The sequence below is a fragment of the Loxodonta africana genome, chromosome 3 (genome assembly GCF_030014295.1).
Source record: "Loxodonta africana isolate mLoxAfr1 chromosome 3, mLoxAfr1.hap2, whole genome shotgun sequence".
Taxonomy (NCBI): domain Eukaryota; kingdom Metazoa; phylum Chordata; class Mammalia; order Proboscidea; family Elephantidae; genus Loxodonta; species Loxodonta africana.
In genome coordinates, this window is record NC_087344.1 from 60,557,580 (window position 1) to 60,574,941 (window position 17,362).

Below are 17,362 nucleotides of genomic sequence, written 5' to 3' on the forward strand. Positions count from 1 at the left end.
GTGTTAAGCCAATCCCCCCTTTTTTTTTAATAGTTTTTATTGTGCTTTAAGTGAAAGTTTACAAATCAAGTCAGTCTCTCACACAAAAACCCATATACACCTTGCTACACACTCCCAATTACTCCCCTCCTAATGAGACAGCCTGCTCTCTCCCTCCACTCTCTCTTTTCGTGTCCATTTCGCCAGCTTCTAACCCCCTCCGCCCTCTCATCTCTCCTCCAGGCAGGAGATGCCAACATAGTGTCAAGTGTTCACCTGATCCAAGAAGCTCACTCCTCACCAGCATCCCTCTCCAACCCATTGTCCAGTCCAATCCATGTCTGAAGAGTTGGCTTCAGGAATGGTTCCCGTCCTGGGGCAACAGAAGGTCTGGAGGCCATGACCACCGGGGTCCTTCTAGTCTCAGTCAGACCATTAAGTCTGGTCTTATGAGAATTTGGGGTCTGCATCCCACTGCTCTCCTGCTCCCTCAGGGGTTCTCTGTTGTGTTCCCTGTCAGGGCTGTCATCAGTTGTAGCCGGGCACCATCTAGTTCTTCTGGTCTCAAGGCCAATCACTTTTGAGGTACAAAAGGAATAGATTAGGCACTGAGAAGGAAGCAAGGACAAACTAGGAAGGTAATGCCATGTGAAGCTCACCAAGGAACAGATGCTGAAAGAGACTAAGATCTTCCCCCAGAGCCTACAGAGGGAGAGCCTTCCCCTACAGCCCATGTCCTGAAATAGGCCTTCTAGCCTCCTAATATATGAGAAAATAAATTTCTGTTCGTTAAAGCCACCCACTTGGCAGTATTTCTGTTATAGCAGCACTAACAAAGTAAGACAACCTCCCTTGACCCCATTCTAGCCCCTCATTCATCTTTCAAACTCAGTTAACAAGCACTTTCTCAAGAGAGCTTTCCTTATCCCTCAGACCAGGTCCTTTCCCATATTATATGTTATCCTAGTTTCCTGTGCTTCATATTTTTAGCACCACAAATATTTAATGTTTTATTTTGTATTGTGTTTTTTTCCACCAGAATATAAATTACATGAGGACAGGAGCTTGTTCTTCTTAGATTCCCCAGTGTCTTAGTCATCTAGTGCTTCTATAACAGAAATACCACAAGTGGATGGCTTTAACAAAGAGAAGTTCATTTTCTCCCAGTCCAGTAAGCCAGAAGTCTGAATACAGGGCGCCAGCTCCAGGGGAAGGTTTTCTCTCTCTCGGCTCTGGGGGAAGGTCCTTCTTGTTAGTTGTCCCTTGGTCTGGGAGCATCTCAGCACAGGAACCTCAGGTCCAAAGGACGAGCTCTGCTCCAGGTGCTGCTTTCTTGGAGGTATGAGGTCCCCAACTCTCTGCTTACTTCCCTTTCCTTTTATCTCTTGAGAGAGAAAAGGTGGTAGAGGCCACACCCTAGGGAAACTCCCATTATATTGGATCAGGGATGTGACCTGGTAAGGGTGTTATAATCCCACCATAATCCTCTTTAATATAAAATTACAATCACAAAATGGAGGATAGCCACCGAATACTGGGAATCATGGCCTACCCAAGTTAAACACTTTTGGGAGACATAATTCAATCCATTATACCCAGCATTCCAGACAGCACTGCATATAGTAGGTACTCAGTTGGTTTTACTGAATGAACAAATCAAACAATCTGAACTAGGTCTTAAAGGACAGATAAAAGGAAAAAGGAAGAGAAAATTTTAGAGAGGAAGAAAGGTCTTGGCAACACCTTGGAAATAGAAATGCCCATTTTATAATATTGATAAATACCAAGGAACATGATTGCTGGATATATGAACTTACAGTTTTTAACTGAAAATTCTTTAAACTTGATTTTATCAAAATAAGAACTTCAGTACATCCTAGTTTAGTCTTTCTGATCAAGTAATCAGAATCAACAAAGATTTTATTTTAGTGCCTTTATTTCTGTTGATGATGATATTATTGAAAACAGAAAGGATGCAAAACTGACAACAAACTTTGAATCTGTTCATATACACATTTGCAGAAAAGGAAAACCAGAAGTAAATGGTAGCTTCTTTAATTAAGGATCTGGTATCTATTCATTTATTCATTCAACAAGCATTTTCTCAATATCTCCTATTTTACCAGCTACAGGAAAGACTAAACATGATTCTTCTCCGAAGTACAGCACAGGCATCTGGATGTTACACTGTTTTACACGCGTTCAACTGCAGGACACAGTGTAGGGCACTGTTTACATACTCTTCTGAATGCTAATGCCACAGCCCTGTGCACTGATTACAAACACAGGCCAGGATTCTATTTTTCTTGCTACATGTCACACTTTGCCAAAGAGAATATGGAACATAAACAAGCAGTTTTCTGATGCAGTTCTAACTACTACATAAGTTGTCAAAATGAACTCCACTGCTTAAGAAAGGCACAACCACAGTTATAATCACTGCATATAACTGTATATAGGTTGTTACTGTGGGGAATAATAGTTTGTCCAAAGTATTTCCTTTGAAAATTTTGACAGACCAAGGTTCTTTGTTTACATAATAAAAAAAATAACCAACAGCTATCAGATTACCCTGGTCTCACTTATATAAATGTCTTTAGTGTTGTCTTGTGCTGTTGAGTCAGATATAGTTGCACATATATAATTTATGAATTTATTTTTCCTGGGCTCTTAAATTATGAGCATTATTTGAATGAAAGAGAAGCAATCTATGATTCTTTAAAACTTTCACAGACCTCTAGAAAAAATTTTAAACACAGAAGAAAATATTTTTTGATGGTTCTGAGGGTGGGGAGGGAGAGAGAAGGGTATTCACCGATTAGATAGTGGACTATAACTATTTTAGGTGAAAGGAAAGACAACACACAATACAGGAGAGGCCAGCACAACTGGACAAAACCAAAAGCAAACAAGTTTCCTGAATACAACCAAATGCTTCCAAGGCTAGAGTAGCAGGGATAGGGGTTTGGGGACCATGGTTTCAAAGGACATCTAGGTCAACTGGCATAACAAAATGTATTAAGAAAACCTTCTGCATCCCACTTTGGTAAGAGGCATCTGGGGTCTTAAATGCTAGCAAGTGGCCATCTAGGATGCATCAATTGGTCTCAACCCACCTGGAGCAAACGAGAATGAAGAACACAGAAGACATGTGGTAAAGATGAGCCCAAGAGACAGAAAGGGCCACATAAACCAGGGACCCCAACAGCCTGAGACCAGAACTAGATGGTGCCTGGCTACCACTGGTCACTGCCGCAACAGGGAAAACAACAAAAAATTCCTGATGGAGCAGGAGAACAGTGGGGTGCAGATCTTAAATCCTTGTAAAAAGACCAGGCTTAACGGTCTGATGGAGACTAGAGGGATCCTGGAGGTCATGGTCCCTGGGCCCTCTGTTAGCCCAAGGTTGGAACTATTCCTGAAGCCAACTCTCCAGACAGGAATTGGACTAGACTATAAATAGATGATACTGGTAAGGAATGAGCTTCTTGGCTCAAGTAGACACATGAGACTATGCAGGCAACTCCTGTCTGGAGGCGAGATGAGAAGAGGGGGACAGGAGCTGGCTGAATGAACACAGGGATTACAGGGAGGAGAGGAGGAACGTGCTGTCTCATTGAGGGAGAGCAGCTAGGAGCAAATAGCAAGGTGTGTGTAAGTTTTTGTATGAGAGACTGACTTGGTTTGTAAACTTTCACTTAAAGCACAATAAATAAAAAAAAAACTTTCACAGAATTTTTTTTTCATATAATGTACAACAAAGTAAATTGACGCAACTCCCAAACATGTGTGTACGCATGTGTGTATACCCTCCTCGGTGCCCTTCAAATTCTAAGGTGATGCCACTCATAGTGACGGAAATCTTTCTTAGTCATTAACAGACAACAGGTATGTAAAGATACTTTTAAATTGTGATTATGGTCCTTATGCATAAATTCACTCAGTGTTGTTCTGCTTTTCAGGTTTGCTGCTATCTTAAAGACTGCTTTGAAAGAATGTGATTCTTTATGGCCCACATTACCAATTCTGTGTTAATTAATTCTAATACCTCTATTGATGCTTAGTGTATTCCAGGAATTGCCCTAGATTCTGAGGATACATATGTGAGCAAACCACAGGCCCCGTTCTGAAGGAGCGCACAGTCTGACTGAAAAAAAAAACAAACCAAACCCAGTGCCGTGGAGTCAATTCCGACTCATAGCGACCCTATAGGACAAAGTAGAACTGCCCCATAGTTTCCAAGGAGCACCTGGTGGATTCAAACTGCCGACCCTTTGGTTAGCAGCCGTAGCACTCAACCACTATGCCACCAGGGTTTCCTATAGTCTGACTAGAACATTAGAAATTTAGAAAACTGCTACCTTCAAAGATCCCTTGGAGTTCATGAATCCCAGACTGTGAATTGTATTACCTAATAATCCAACTTGCTCATTTAAAAAAATTTATTCATTAATTCACTTATTTAACCAACATTTATTGAGTGCTCACTTTGAGCCTGGGATGCAGAAATAAATTGTATGAAGTCCCTGCCCTCCTGAAGCTTGTATTCCAACAGAGAAGACAGGTAATACAGAATGTAATGTCAGGTAGTAATAAGTACTTTGAGTTAAAATAAAGGTAAGGGGAAAGAATGTCAACTTGTAAAGGAGGCTGGTATGCAAGTTAGGGTGTGAGAGAAGGACTCTCTGAAGAGGTAACATCTGAAGAGCCTTGAATGAAGTTAAGTGACAGAGTGAGCCATAAGGCTATGCTGGGGATGAATGTTTCAGGTAGAGGGAACAAATGCAAAGGCCCCAGAGCAAAGGCCTTAGAGTCAGCAAGGGAGCCACTATGACAGAGTAAGCCAGGGGAAGTGGTTTATGGATGAGGTGGCCCAGAGCTAGAACGTGAAGGATTTTATTCTACAAGAGGAGAAGCCACCGAAGCCTTTGAGAACGGAAATAACATAACCCATGTTTTAAAAGGCTCCTGGCTGTTATGTGGAGAAAAGGTGGAGGAAGGGGGGCCAAGACTGAAGCAGGGAGACAACTGCTGCTGTTAAAGTGAGAAATGATGCTGGCTTGCACTAAAGTGCTAGTGTGGAGGTGTTGAGATGTGCATGTGTGTGGTTTTTTAAAAAAGTGAGGCCCAGCAGGTGTCCAGATGGATTGGATATTCCATGTGAAACAAAGAAGTGTCAACGGTGACTCTATAACTGTGCTAATACTTTCCCAAGCATTGTGATTTCTCACAACAGCCTTATCAGAGAGGCACTACTATTAACCCCAGCTTACATAAGGCACTGAGGTTTAAAGAGGTTAAAGCAACATCAACACCAGTCAATATTGTACCTGGTACTAGGTACCAGGGAAACATTGGTGGCATAGTGGTTAAGTGCTATGGCTGCTCACCAAGAGGTTGCCAGTCCAAATCCACCAGGCGCTCCTTGGAAACTCTATGGGGCAGCTCTACTCTGTCCTGTAGTGGTGGGGCAGCTCTACTCTGTCCTATAGTGTTGGGGCAGCTCTACTCTGTCCTATAGTGTTGGGGCAGCTCTACTCTGTCCTATAGTGTTGCTTTGACTTGGAGTTAACTCGAAGGCAATGGGTTTGGGTTTTTTTGTTTGTGCCAGAGCCAGGCCTCAAACTCAGGTCCATCTGATCTCAAGTCCGTGCTTGACGTCCTCTATACCACTCTCCAATCTTTTTCTTTCACTGAGATGGAGCAACAACCAACTTCAGATTTGGGGATAATCTTTGACTCCTTTTTTTTTTTTTTTTTGCTTTCCTTTTTATATCTTAAGTAGTCACTCAGCCATCCATCTTATTTCTTTGTAGATTTCTCATTCCTTCAGATTTATGTCAACACCATTTCCACTTTAACCTTTCCCAGGGTCCAAGCTCTATTACCTTAGACTTGGATTACTGAAAGTTTCTCACCATGTTCTTCCTATTCGTTCTCTTCATTTCTATCTTCTGAATCTAAAAGCCTCATTTGTGTTTTCTTCCCTCCCCGCTCCCCACCTAAAACTTTAGCTATAGCAATTCTTTAAAGGGCCCTGCTTACACAGTGGTTAAGCGCTTGGCTGCTAACCAAAAGGTTCACGACTCGAACCCACCAGCCACTCCTCAGGAGAAAAATGTCAAAGTCTGCTTCCGTAAAGATCTGCAGCCTTGGAAGCCCAATGGGGGCAGTTCTACTCTGTCCTATAGGGTCACCACGAGTTGGAATCAACTCAAAGGCAATTGGCTTGGGCTTGGTGGTGCAAACAGTTAAGCACTCGGCTGCTAAGTGAAAGATTGGTGGTTTGAACATATCCAGTTACTTCATGTGAGAAAGACCTGGTGATCTGCTCCCACAAAAATTACAGCCAAAAAAACCCCCTATGGGGTAGTTCTACTCTGTCACATGGGGTCACAGAGTTGGAATCTACTCGATGGCATCCAACAACAGCAATGCATCGCGTCTATTATGTCATTGATGAGTGCTCCCTAGCATTTAAAGCCCTCCATAATAGGATCTGGAGGCCTGGTGGTGCGGTGGTTAAGAGCTCAGGCTGCTTAACCAAAAGGTCAGCAGTTTGAATCCACCAGCTGCTCCTTGGAAACCCTATGGGGCAGCTCTACTGTGTCCTACAGGGTCACTATGAATTGGAATCGACTCGACAGCAACAGGTAACAGGCGTAATAGGATCCAACTCTCCACTGACACAACTTCATTTCTTACCACTACCTAGACTGCCCTCTTCAGTTTAGCCAAGCCAGTTTCATCTCTGCCTCCTTCATTGTCCTCCTCCCACCCCACATAACTCATATTACGCTCACTTCCCCCATCTTTGCCTTTACTTCTACCTCCTTTTAGAATGAAACAATAATAATCATAGTAATACATGGCAGCAACTACCACTTCCTGAGCACTATGTAGAAAAACACTGTGGTATGATATTTACATTACTTAAACCTCACATAAACCTCATATTACATAGGTATTATTATGCCACCTGATTAGTAATTTTTAATCATGAATGCCATATGATTAGTAATTTTTAATCACGAAATGTTGTTACATACATACAAAAAACACCTACAATGTACCTAACCAGCTCCTCAAAACTGCCCAGGTCGTCAAAACAAGGAAAGTCTGAGAAACTGTCACAGCCAAGCGGAGCCTAAGGAGACATAACAACTAACGTGGTATCCTATATGGAATCCTGGAACAGAAAAAGGACAACTGGAAAAAACTAAGAAAATTTGAATGGATTTTAGCTAATAATAATGTATCAGTATTAGCATGTTAATTTTAACAAATGGATCACACTAATGCAAAGATGTTAATAGGGAAAACTAAGTGTGTAGAGGGGAGGGGTTTCTCAATTTTTCTGTAAATCTAAAAGAAAAAAAGAAAAGAAAAACCAACAATGTACCCATCTTCCACATTTAATGTAAAGACTTTTGCCATTTTTGCTTCAATTTTTTTGTCTCCTAGGTTTGGAATTAGGTGACTTGCTCAACTTACACTACAAAGTTGATATTTGAACCCAGGTTTGACTGGCTCCAAAGCCCATGTTCTTAACCTCTATGCTTAAATTGGTTTCCGTTAGTGTCCTTGGAACCCCTTTCTCTTTACATAGACGTCAAGGTTTCACCTCCTCCAGAAGGCCCTTCCTTGTATGATTCTATCCTGCTTTTGATCCTAATAATACTAGCTCATGTTCATTCATTCAACAAATATTGCACATTTCCTAGATGGCGCAGTGGTTAGGAGTTTGGCTATTAACTGAAAAGTTGGCAGTTCGAATTCACCAGCTGCCCCTTGGAAACCCTACATGGCAGTTCTACTCTGTCCTGTGGGGTCGCTATGAATCACGATAGACTCGACAGCAGATGGATTTTTTATTTCATAGGTTCCAGGAACTGTGCTTTTAACTATGCCTCATGTAATTCTCACCATAATCCTGTGAGGCAGGTACTGCTATTAATCTGAGGAAACTGCGGCTTATTAAAAAATACAAAAACAAATTCACTGCCATCGAGTGGATTCTGGCTCACTGTGACCCTATAGGACAGTAGAACTGCACCAAGGTGTTTCCAAGGCTGTAATCGTCACAAAAGCAGACTGCCTCAGCTTTCTCCCACAGAGCAACGGGGCTGGTGGGTTCAAACGGCTGACCTTTCAGTTAGCAGCTAAGTACTTTAACCACTGCACCACCAGGACTCAGAGAGGATAAAGCACTTTTTCAATGTTATACACCTATTAGGTGCCTGAGCCAGGCACCCAACTCAGGTGTGGCTGGCTCTAAAGTCACTGCTTTTAATAACCTCCTTTGTTTACTGGAGAGAGAGTATTAAATTTCTTGACCTGTGTTTAACATGAGATGACTGCTGGGGGCTAAGGGCAGGTTAATGTCCCATAACCTCAGGACCTTTTGTCGCACTGTCCCATCCTCTAATTGTCTATACCTCTATTTTGTATTTCCCAGGCCACTGATTATTTCTTCTGCTTCTTTTCTCTCTCCCAGAAGACTGGAGCTCCTTATATGCACAGAACGCTTTACATCTGTACCCTGACACCTAAACAGCTGGAAGGAAGCTGCATGTTCTCTTCCAAAGTTTCATCCTTCTCATTTTAGTGCCTCCTTTCTGAAGCTCTTCTTTCCCTGGTTACTTCGGCACTGAACTCTCTTAGTTCTCTTTCTGTGATCACACATCTTATTTTCGTTATTCCTCCTTCCACTTCCTGAAATGTAGGCAGTTCTCAAGACTCTGTCTGGAACCCTCTTCTTTTTCCTTATTTTCTCATCTCCTTCAACGCCTTCTGTGCAAACATCTCAAATCTTTTATCTTTAGCCCTGATCTCTTCTCTGAGATCTAGGCCTAGGGCTCTGGCCGTCAGACAAATTCAACTTGTGCAAAGCTAACTTCAACATCTACTCTCACCAAACCTGTTCCTCCCTGTATGTTCAGTGCAATGTCATCCCATTCTCTCAGTCAGGTTATCATGGCTATCATGGATTGAATTGTGTCCCTCAAAAATATGTGTCAACTTGGGTAGGCCATGATTCCCAATATTTTGTGGTTATCCTCCATTTTGTGATCTGATGTAATTATCCTCCATTTTGTGATGTTGTAAATACTAGCATCTACGCTTGTAGTTACATTAATGAAGCAGTGTCATGGATTGAATTATGTCCCCCCAAAAATGTGTGTATTAACTTGGTTAGGCCATGATTCCCAATACTATGTGGTTGTCCTCCATTTTGTGATTGTAATTTTATATTGAGAAGTTTAGGGTGGGATTGTAACTCCACCCTTACTTAGGTCACCTCCCCGATCCAAGGTAGTTTCCCTGAAGTGTGGCCTGTACCACCTTTTATCTCTCAAGAGAAGGAAGGGAAGGGAAGCAAGTAGAGAGTTGGGGACCTCATACCACCAAGAATGCAGCACCAGGAACAGAGTGTGTCCTTTGGACACGGGGTTCCTGTGCCTGAGAAGCTCCTCAACCAGGGGAAGACTGAGGACAAGGACCTTCCTCTAGAGTCAACAGAGAGAGAAAGCCTTTCCAGGGAGCCGACACCCTGAATATGGACTTGTAACCTACTAGACCGTGAGAAAATAAATTTCTCTTTGTTAAAGCCATCCAGCTGTGGTATTTCTGTTATAGCAGCACTAGATAACTAAGGCAGGATTAAAAAAGGTCATGTTAATTAATATTAGGTTATGTTTGTTAAGTCACCACCCTTCACACCCTTGCTTGAGTCACACCTTTTATCTTAACCCACTAAAACCCACTGCCGTCAAGTCGATTCCGACTCATAGCGACCCTATAGGACAGAGTAGAACTGCCCCATAGAGTTTCCAAGGAGCGCCTGACAGATTTGAACTGCTGACCTTTTGGTTAGTAACCATAGCACTTAACCACTACACCACCAGGGTTTCCCCTTTTGTCTTACAAGAGATAAAAAGAAAGAGAAGAGAGCAGAGAGAGAGACCTCGATACTACCAAGAAAGAAGAGCCAGGAGCAAAGCATGTCCTTTGGACCTGGGGTTCCTGCACTGAGAAGCTCCTAGATCCAGGGGAAGACTGAAGCCAAGACACACAGAGATCTCCAAGGGGTTCAGGGCCCACAGATGTTGAAAGGAGACAATGACCTTCCCCAAGAGCCAACAGAAAAAGAAAGCCTTCCCTAGAGCTGGTACCTGTATTCAGACTTCTAGTCTCAACTGTGAGAGAATAAATTTGTTTGTTAAAGCCACCCACTTGTGGTATCTCTGTAATAGCAGCACTAAATGACTATGACATCACTTCATTCCTGTACCTTTACCAAAGTCCCTTGGCGGGGGGCGGGGAGGGGGTCTTCCTATTGCTAGTCAAATCCTACTTCCACCATAACTAATGCCAAAGTAATCTTAAAGGCAGCTCAGATCAGTTCACTCTCCTGTGCAAATAAGACTTTAATGGGATTCCCACTGTCTATCACCTCAAACTGGACATTCAAAATGCCCTTTTTGAGCTGCTCTCAACTGACCTTTCAGGTCAAATTAATCTGTTTCATTTTCTCTTATCTACACATCCCCAATTCTGTATCTTTTTCTAATGCTGTTTTTCTCTAGAAAGCCTTTCCTCATTTCTGACTATTAAGACCAACTCAGCCTACGAGGCCCTTCCTTGTGCCCTCAGCCAAAAGTAATAATTCAGTGGTTCTTTTTAACCAAGAATATCTGGTACTGGAGGGAAAAAAGCCCAAAGAAAGAGAATTCACTTACAACAGGGGCCAAATTTTCATAGTTAAAAAGGATAAAAGGAATGACTGTAGGGAGAGCCAACCCTGGAGAAAGCCACCCCTCCCCCAAACACCATAATACACAGTAATCATATATATGTGTTATTACTTTAACATGAAAATCAAGGATATTTGAAATTTATACAGTTGTATTATTTACATTTCGGTTATATAATAGCTATTACTTAAACAAAACGACAGGACTAGTTTACATAACCATTAGTAATAATAGGATGTATTAAACAAATACATATGAAAGATATCCCATTGCCCTTGAGTCAATAGGGACTCAGAGAGACCCTACAGGACACAGCAAAACTGCCCTACAGAGTTTCCAAGGAGTGGCTGGTAGATTCCAACTGCCGACCTTTTGGTTAGCAGCTGAGCTCTTAACCACTGCACCACCAGGGCTCCATGAAAGATAAGCAATATTTCATGTCTTTATGTCCTCTCATATACCAATTAATTTTAACTTTTTAAAACTTTATTGCATAGTGCAAAAATGGTGTGGAGGGCGTCAGACCTCCTTGTCTAACTTCACAAGGTAGAGGAGAGAGAATCAAGATCAACATCAGCCCAAGGCTGATTCCTATGAGGTGGAGGTCAGACATACTTCCTCTCTTCAAACTTTTTAACCAGTTCTAACACCAGCTGTCCCTCCCACAGCACTCTCTACTTCTCTTCTGTGTTTGATAATTCATTGCAACGGCCACACAGAACTTACAGACTATACTTCAGGGTTTCTTAGGTTATAATTCAGGACCAGGAAGGGCTCAGAATACAGTTCTTTGGTCAGGACAGTTTCTTCTCAGCCATGTTTGCAAGCAGGCTTCTCTTTGGCCCTTGGCCTGGCCTCTGCCCTGCTCGCACAAGTGTTACAAAGCTCTTCAGCTCCACCAGTATATACCTGGAGGCACCCCACTCCGCCAGGAAGCCTCCTGTTCAAAGGCACTCAACTCTCTCGCTCCACTCCGTGGGTCTGCATGCCCACTGCAGCCACCTCACTCCATGGGCTGGGAAAACTGACTTATCCCCTCGTTAGGGTTCCATATACCTTATTTGCATGTTCCACCTCTCCCATAAGGGTTCCATGCACCTTATTTGCATTGTCAGCAAGCTGTCCAATCCCCTTGGTGGGCCACAAGCACCTTATAGGTGTAGTCCCACCCAATCATTTTGTGGGAGTCACAAAGGCCATATTAAGTAAGCCACTGCACTAAATATTTAAATTGTGTAGGCTATATTACTGTATATTCTTAAGGCACAAAAATATAAGACTTTTTAAAAAGAAAATGTAAATACGATAGGACTAATTAAACAATTATCTATATTTAATAAAAAATAACAATGGTATGTTTCTTTCTGTTCCATGATATAATAGGACGCTTTATTTCTTCTGTTTCCTTTTCCGATAATACTGCCTGCAACCTTTCGGACATCCTTCTTTCCTTTTATGCAGTAGTAAAACTGAATACAGTCAAAAGGAAAAGTGTCTTTGATTTGTAGCTGTGCTCTTATCAAGCCCACATTACACTGATTCCTGGTGTCAGTCCAATGTGATGACATCAAGTTAAATATCCTCTCAACAAAAACACCTGAACATGGAATACTTAGGATTTTGCTTACTAGCAACAGCAGGTTTTAGACTTGTAGGAATTAAGTTTCTGGCTCTCCAAAAATGTCCATCCATTTTTTAACTGACAGGCTTGTTTTGGTAGACCAGCTGTTTGTCAAGCAGGTCCTTTGCACCTATAAATTCATCATACAGGCTATCCATGTCTAAAATGTCCATCATTTTTAAACATTCTAAAGCGCACTGGATGTCATTATAAGTTAAACCTTTCTTTCTCAAGAAAAATGGTTTTAAAGCACAGAGGTTATCTGAACTCGTGAAATCAAAATTGGATTCCAAAAAAGTTATGGCTCTAGTGAAGAAATTGAGAAAGTCCTGTTTAACTTGACTGCCCTTTTCTGGTGACATTTTTTGAGTTCGAAAGCAGTGTTCTTTCCAACAAATGAGTCTTTTTTTTGCTGCATGAGTTTTTGTTGCAACCTACACATAATCTCAAACAACTCAGGTACAGTCAGTTTATCCTTTTTCTAGGCTTCTTATGGCCTCTTCAAACATCGTCAAGCAGCTTTGGAGAAAGAACATGTAAATTTCTGTTATACTGTGATTCTTTTCTCCATTCTCATCCTCAGTGTATTTCCAAATGAGAGAAAGGCATTCTTCTTTTCCCACACTTTGAAAATATGACTTCATGGTAAGGCCAACATTTTAACATTTTTCTACGGCTGGCAACAATGATAGCCATCTTGTAGGAACATGTCTAAGGAGTCTATCACCTTCCATCTCTAAAAAAAATTAAAAATCTCATTGAGTGCTTCTGCTTCTTTTGAGGAAACTGAAAAGTAACCAAAAACTTTCATTATGAAAGCTTCAATATCACAGGAAAGAAAATCCCACTGGTTTTCAGCAGCCTCTTGTAGAAGGTGTGCAGGACATTTGGCAGGTAAGATCTTGTCATTTTCTTTGGTCAGAAGGCTACAGACTGAATGGAATTAGCCAAAATTCACATTTTCCCTATCTGTTGAATATGAAGAAAGATGAGCAAGGTCTAGTTTGTATTTGGACAGGGTATCAGCAATCTTTTTGTTTTGTTTTCCGGGGTTTCTTTAAAAGCTTCATAGAAATCAAGAAGACGATCTGAAACTCCTCCATCTTTTAAATGAAGGCACGTTAAGAGCTGGGGCAACACCTTCTTGTTGCTGTGATTCAACGCATCACTTGATTCACTATAGAAAACATGGTCATTGGTAAGACCTGACAGAATCAGCTCTACACTGTAAGGAGCCAACATATCTGTTATCAAATCTCCCCCTTTGTTTGCCCACAGGACATTTCAGTTGCAATCTCTGAATCAGGAAATGTAACTTGAGTTCACAGAGCAGTCAAGGCAGCGGTATGATAATGCATGTTCACTTGTGCAGTATGCCCAAGCTAATTCAGCTGCTATTATTTTCGACTGAATATTGATGTCTTTTGGGGAGACAACCACACTTTGAATTGATTTAAAAGTACTTGCTTGTCTCATCCCAGACCTGTGAGATTCAGTCTCCATATGTGCTTTTACATCGCGTTCTCACCGTGTCCAACCCCAAACTCTTTTCTGCATATTGGGCATTATGCTCTGTTTGGGTTATTTACCTCCCTAATCTAGTTGTGTATGCGTCCTTCCATCAGTCATTAAAGTAACATGGCCATTTAGCCTTCTTTTTCGATATTGCCTAGATCTGCTGGTGTTGATTTTGTTTTCATCCTCATTTTCATTATTTCAGTTCTTAGTAAACATGGTCATGATCTTCACAAAGTTAAAATTTAAACTAACATTGTCTCCAGACAAAGTGCAACAGTTAATCAGACTAACACAATTACAGCACTTCGGCATTTAAATTAGTCTGAGAGAATGCAGCAATGGATAATCCATTACTGTGAACCACAAACCAGGGCTGCCAACACTAGGTGTCAAGAGAAGCCGGTGATTACAACCATTTGACACTAAAAATTGTTGTCGTGGCTTCTATTTTTCAGGCCACCATATAATATAGTTTTATATTTTTCCCCCAACTTTCCACACTCATTGCTGAAAATCAGGACTTTCTGCACCCAGGATGGTTTGCTGGGATGTAGGACTTTCTGGGACAGTCCCAGGCAATCGGGGATGGCTGGTTTAACAAAAAATAAATGTTCATAACTCTTCCATTTTCATAGATGACAGTCTATCTAGTATTTTCGGATCTGCTATTTTTGGCATTAACAGATTATATTAGATCGTCTTTCTGAGACATATAGTCTATCAAAAACCAAACCCACTGCTGTCAAGTTGATTCTGACTCATAGCAACCCTATAGGACACCGCAGAACTGCCCCATATAGGGTTTCCAAAGCTGTAAATCTTTTAAGGACAGACTGCCACATCTTTCTGCAGAGAAGCTGGTGGCTTTGAATCATCGATCACTGAGTCAGCAAGGGAGCACTTAACCACTTTGCTACCAGGGCTCCTGCAGTATAGTCTAAGGTAAGTCAAAGAAAAACAGCTAATCAGATCTTTCCAGCAGTAGCTTTTCTGAAGATTTCCTTTGGATAAACCTGAACACTTACCTCAAACTTCATAGCATTATTTGGTACAGCAGTTCCAGTTTGTTTCTTTAGCTATAGGCACAGTTCTGAGACTAGCTGGCAAGTCAAGGTTGGCTGTTCCTAAAGATTTAGTTGCCCTGCCTTTTGCTATTTTTAACAGCTCCACTCTATCTACAAAGAACAAAAACAAATACTTGTTAATTCAATAGCATACCCCAAAAAGACTAAGAATGACAAATTAAGCATTTGCTTTATTATAACAGCAATCTAAAAATGTTTTAACCCAACTATGTAATGGCCAGTAAAAGTAAAAAGGGTGGAGGGCACAGAATGCAAAGAGAAAGGAAGTGATAAAAGGGTAATACTGTTTCTCCCACACTAGTTAGTTAACCTGTTAGAAGCCTAAAAACGAGGTTCCTTAAATGCTATTCAGAGTTGGAAAACTAATGTTAGTCACAAATTAACATTAAAAAGACTCCATTGGGAGCCGCCTGCACCAGATCCCCCCAGCCCGAGCCAGTTAACGGTCACAAAAACCCCCAAAACCCATTGCCATCAAGTCGATTCCAACTCACAGTGACCTTATAAGACAGAGTAGAACTGCCCCATAGGTTTCCAAGGAGTGCCGCCCGCCGCAAAGCCAATACTGAGACAGGAAGAGGTAAGCAGTAAAAAGCAGTAAGAGGGCTTTATTGAATACTGGTATTCAAGAGACAGAGGGGGTTAAATTTCTCCCAAATTCTGTCTAATTCTAAAGAGCTAGTAGGAGAATTTCATAGGGGAAAGGTCAGGGTTACCTAATGTTTTGATCACGCAGTCCACAGATGGTCTTATACGTCACAAAACAACTACAAGAAACTCTTTATTAAACTAAAGGTATGCCTGTCAGAAATCTGGGCTCTAATCAGTATATTTGTAACAGGCTGAAAAAACTCACATAAGAATCTCTCGGCTAGTGGAACTGTTCTGCCAAGTCCATTCTGGGTGAGATAGGGAGCAAGAAAGAAAGGTGTAGATTAAAAATGTCAGGCATCTTTTCTAGCTGTTGTCTTATGGGCTGAAGGCCATTTCTCAAGAGAACAAAAAAGAGAAGAGAGACCAAGGCCACAGGAACTGAGAGAGCTCCGCACTCCTTTGGAAGAGACGGGTGCGGCTGATGCAATAAAAAAATGTTTTTAGAGATTACTTAGAGGATCATTATGGCGTTAGTTATGTCAAGTTCTCAATCGCCCATTGTGAATAGGAGAAAACATGTTGTAAGGTATCAGGGTGTTTGTCAAGAGTGGAACAGAACGGGCTGCTCAGTCATATCTTGAACAGAACCTGTGCCATTTTCTAAAGGCTAAAAATTAAAAAAAGATTAATCACAGCTTATACAGTTATACTAAAACAAATAAGGAAATATATTCTTTTTAATATTAAAACACTGGAGAAAAACTATTTTCTCTACCTCAACCTGGTGGATTCGAACTACCTATCTTCGTTAGCAGCCGAAAAACCTTAACCACTATGCCACCAGGGTTCCAAACTTTAACCCTGAGGGGTAAAAATGATGTCCGTTTAAAAATAAACTGTAGGCTGTATTGTAGTTTTATCTAATAATCAGCTAATGTCCCCCCCAAAACACTCCATAGATTTCATGCACCAAAGAGAAATAAAAAAAAAACTACACAAACTTTTGCTCTAAAGCCTAGTCATATATTGTCCCCATACATGTGAAAGAAGGGAAAAGAGAGAAGTTAACTGTGCGCCACTCTTAAAAGTAAGTGACCCACTATGGGTTCTGCTCCGCCACCTCGTCCTGGATCTCTCCCTCCAACTTTTGTGTTCTTTCAGGTACACCGTGCGGCCAAAGCGAAGGATCGTTGCCCCCTCGTAGGCCCTTCTACAGTGGGACTTCCCCCAAGAACCGGACCTGCTGCAGGATTGGTATCGGACCCGCAGTGCCGCTCTCGGTACCGGCGGCTTCAGGATCGCGACCCACTTGGCGAACAGGACCGCAAGCAGCGCCTGTGCTTCCGCTGCTGGCGCCTCCTGGAAGACGCTGACCTGCTCCTTCTCTGGGGCGGCTCCGACTGCGGGACGACGACTGCCTAAGTCACTCTGGAACAGGACGCAGAGCTGCTGGGAGAGGGGGTGAGCCTGGCCGCGCCGTTCACGTAGCTAAGACGTCGTTGCTTCCTGTCTTTACCTTCCTTCTCTTTTAAAAGGGTCACTTCCCGAAAACCCAGGCCATCCCCTAACAGTGATTCTCAACTGGGGACGATTTTGCCCCCGAGGGGATATTCGGCAATGTCTGGAGACATCTGTGGTGGTCAAAACTTGGGTGGGTGCTACCGACGGAGGCCAGCCTGGGGCGCTACTGAACACTCTATAGTATACAGGACACCTCCAGCAACACAGTTATCCCGCCGAAAATGTCAACAGCGCGGAAAACCGGTCAAGTCCCAGAAGTGGGCCACCATGCCGGGACTAGGTCCCCA

General features: G+C 42.1%; 1 long non-coding RNA gene across 1 annotated transcript; it reads right to left on the minus strand.

The window, feature by feature from the left end:
• Positions 1 to 574: 574 nt before the first annotated feature.
• On the minus strand, positions 575 to 17,308 carry LOC111752050 (uncharacterized). Its single transcript, XR_010321327.1, has 3 exons — positions 16,655 to 17,308; positions 14,901 to 15,050; positions 575 to 13,534 (listed from the first exon to the last, which is right to left on the minus strand). It is a non-coding gene; the product is annotated as an uncharacterized LOC111752050 (long non-coding RNA).
• Between the last annotated feature and the right edge of the window lie 54 nt (positions 17,309 to 17,362).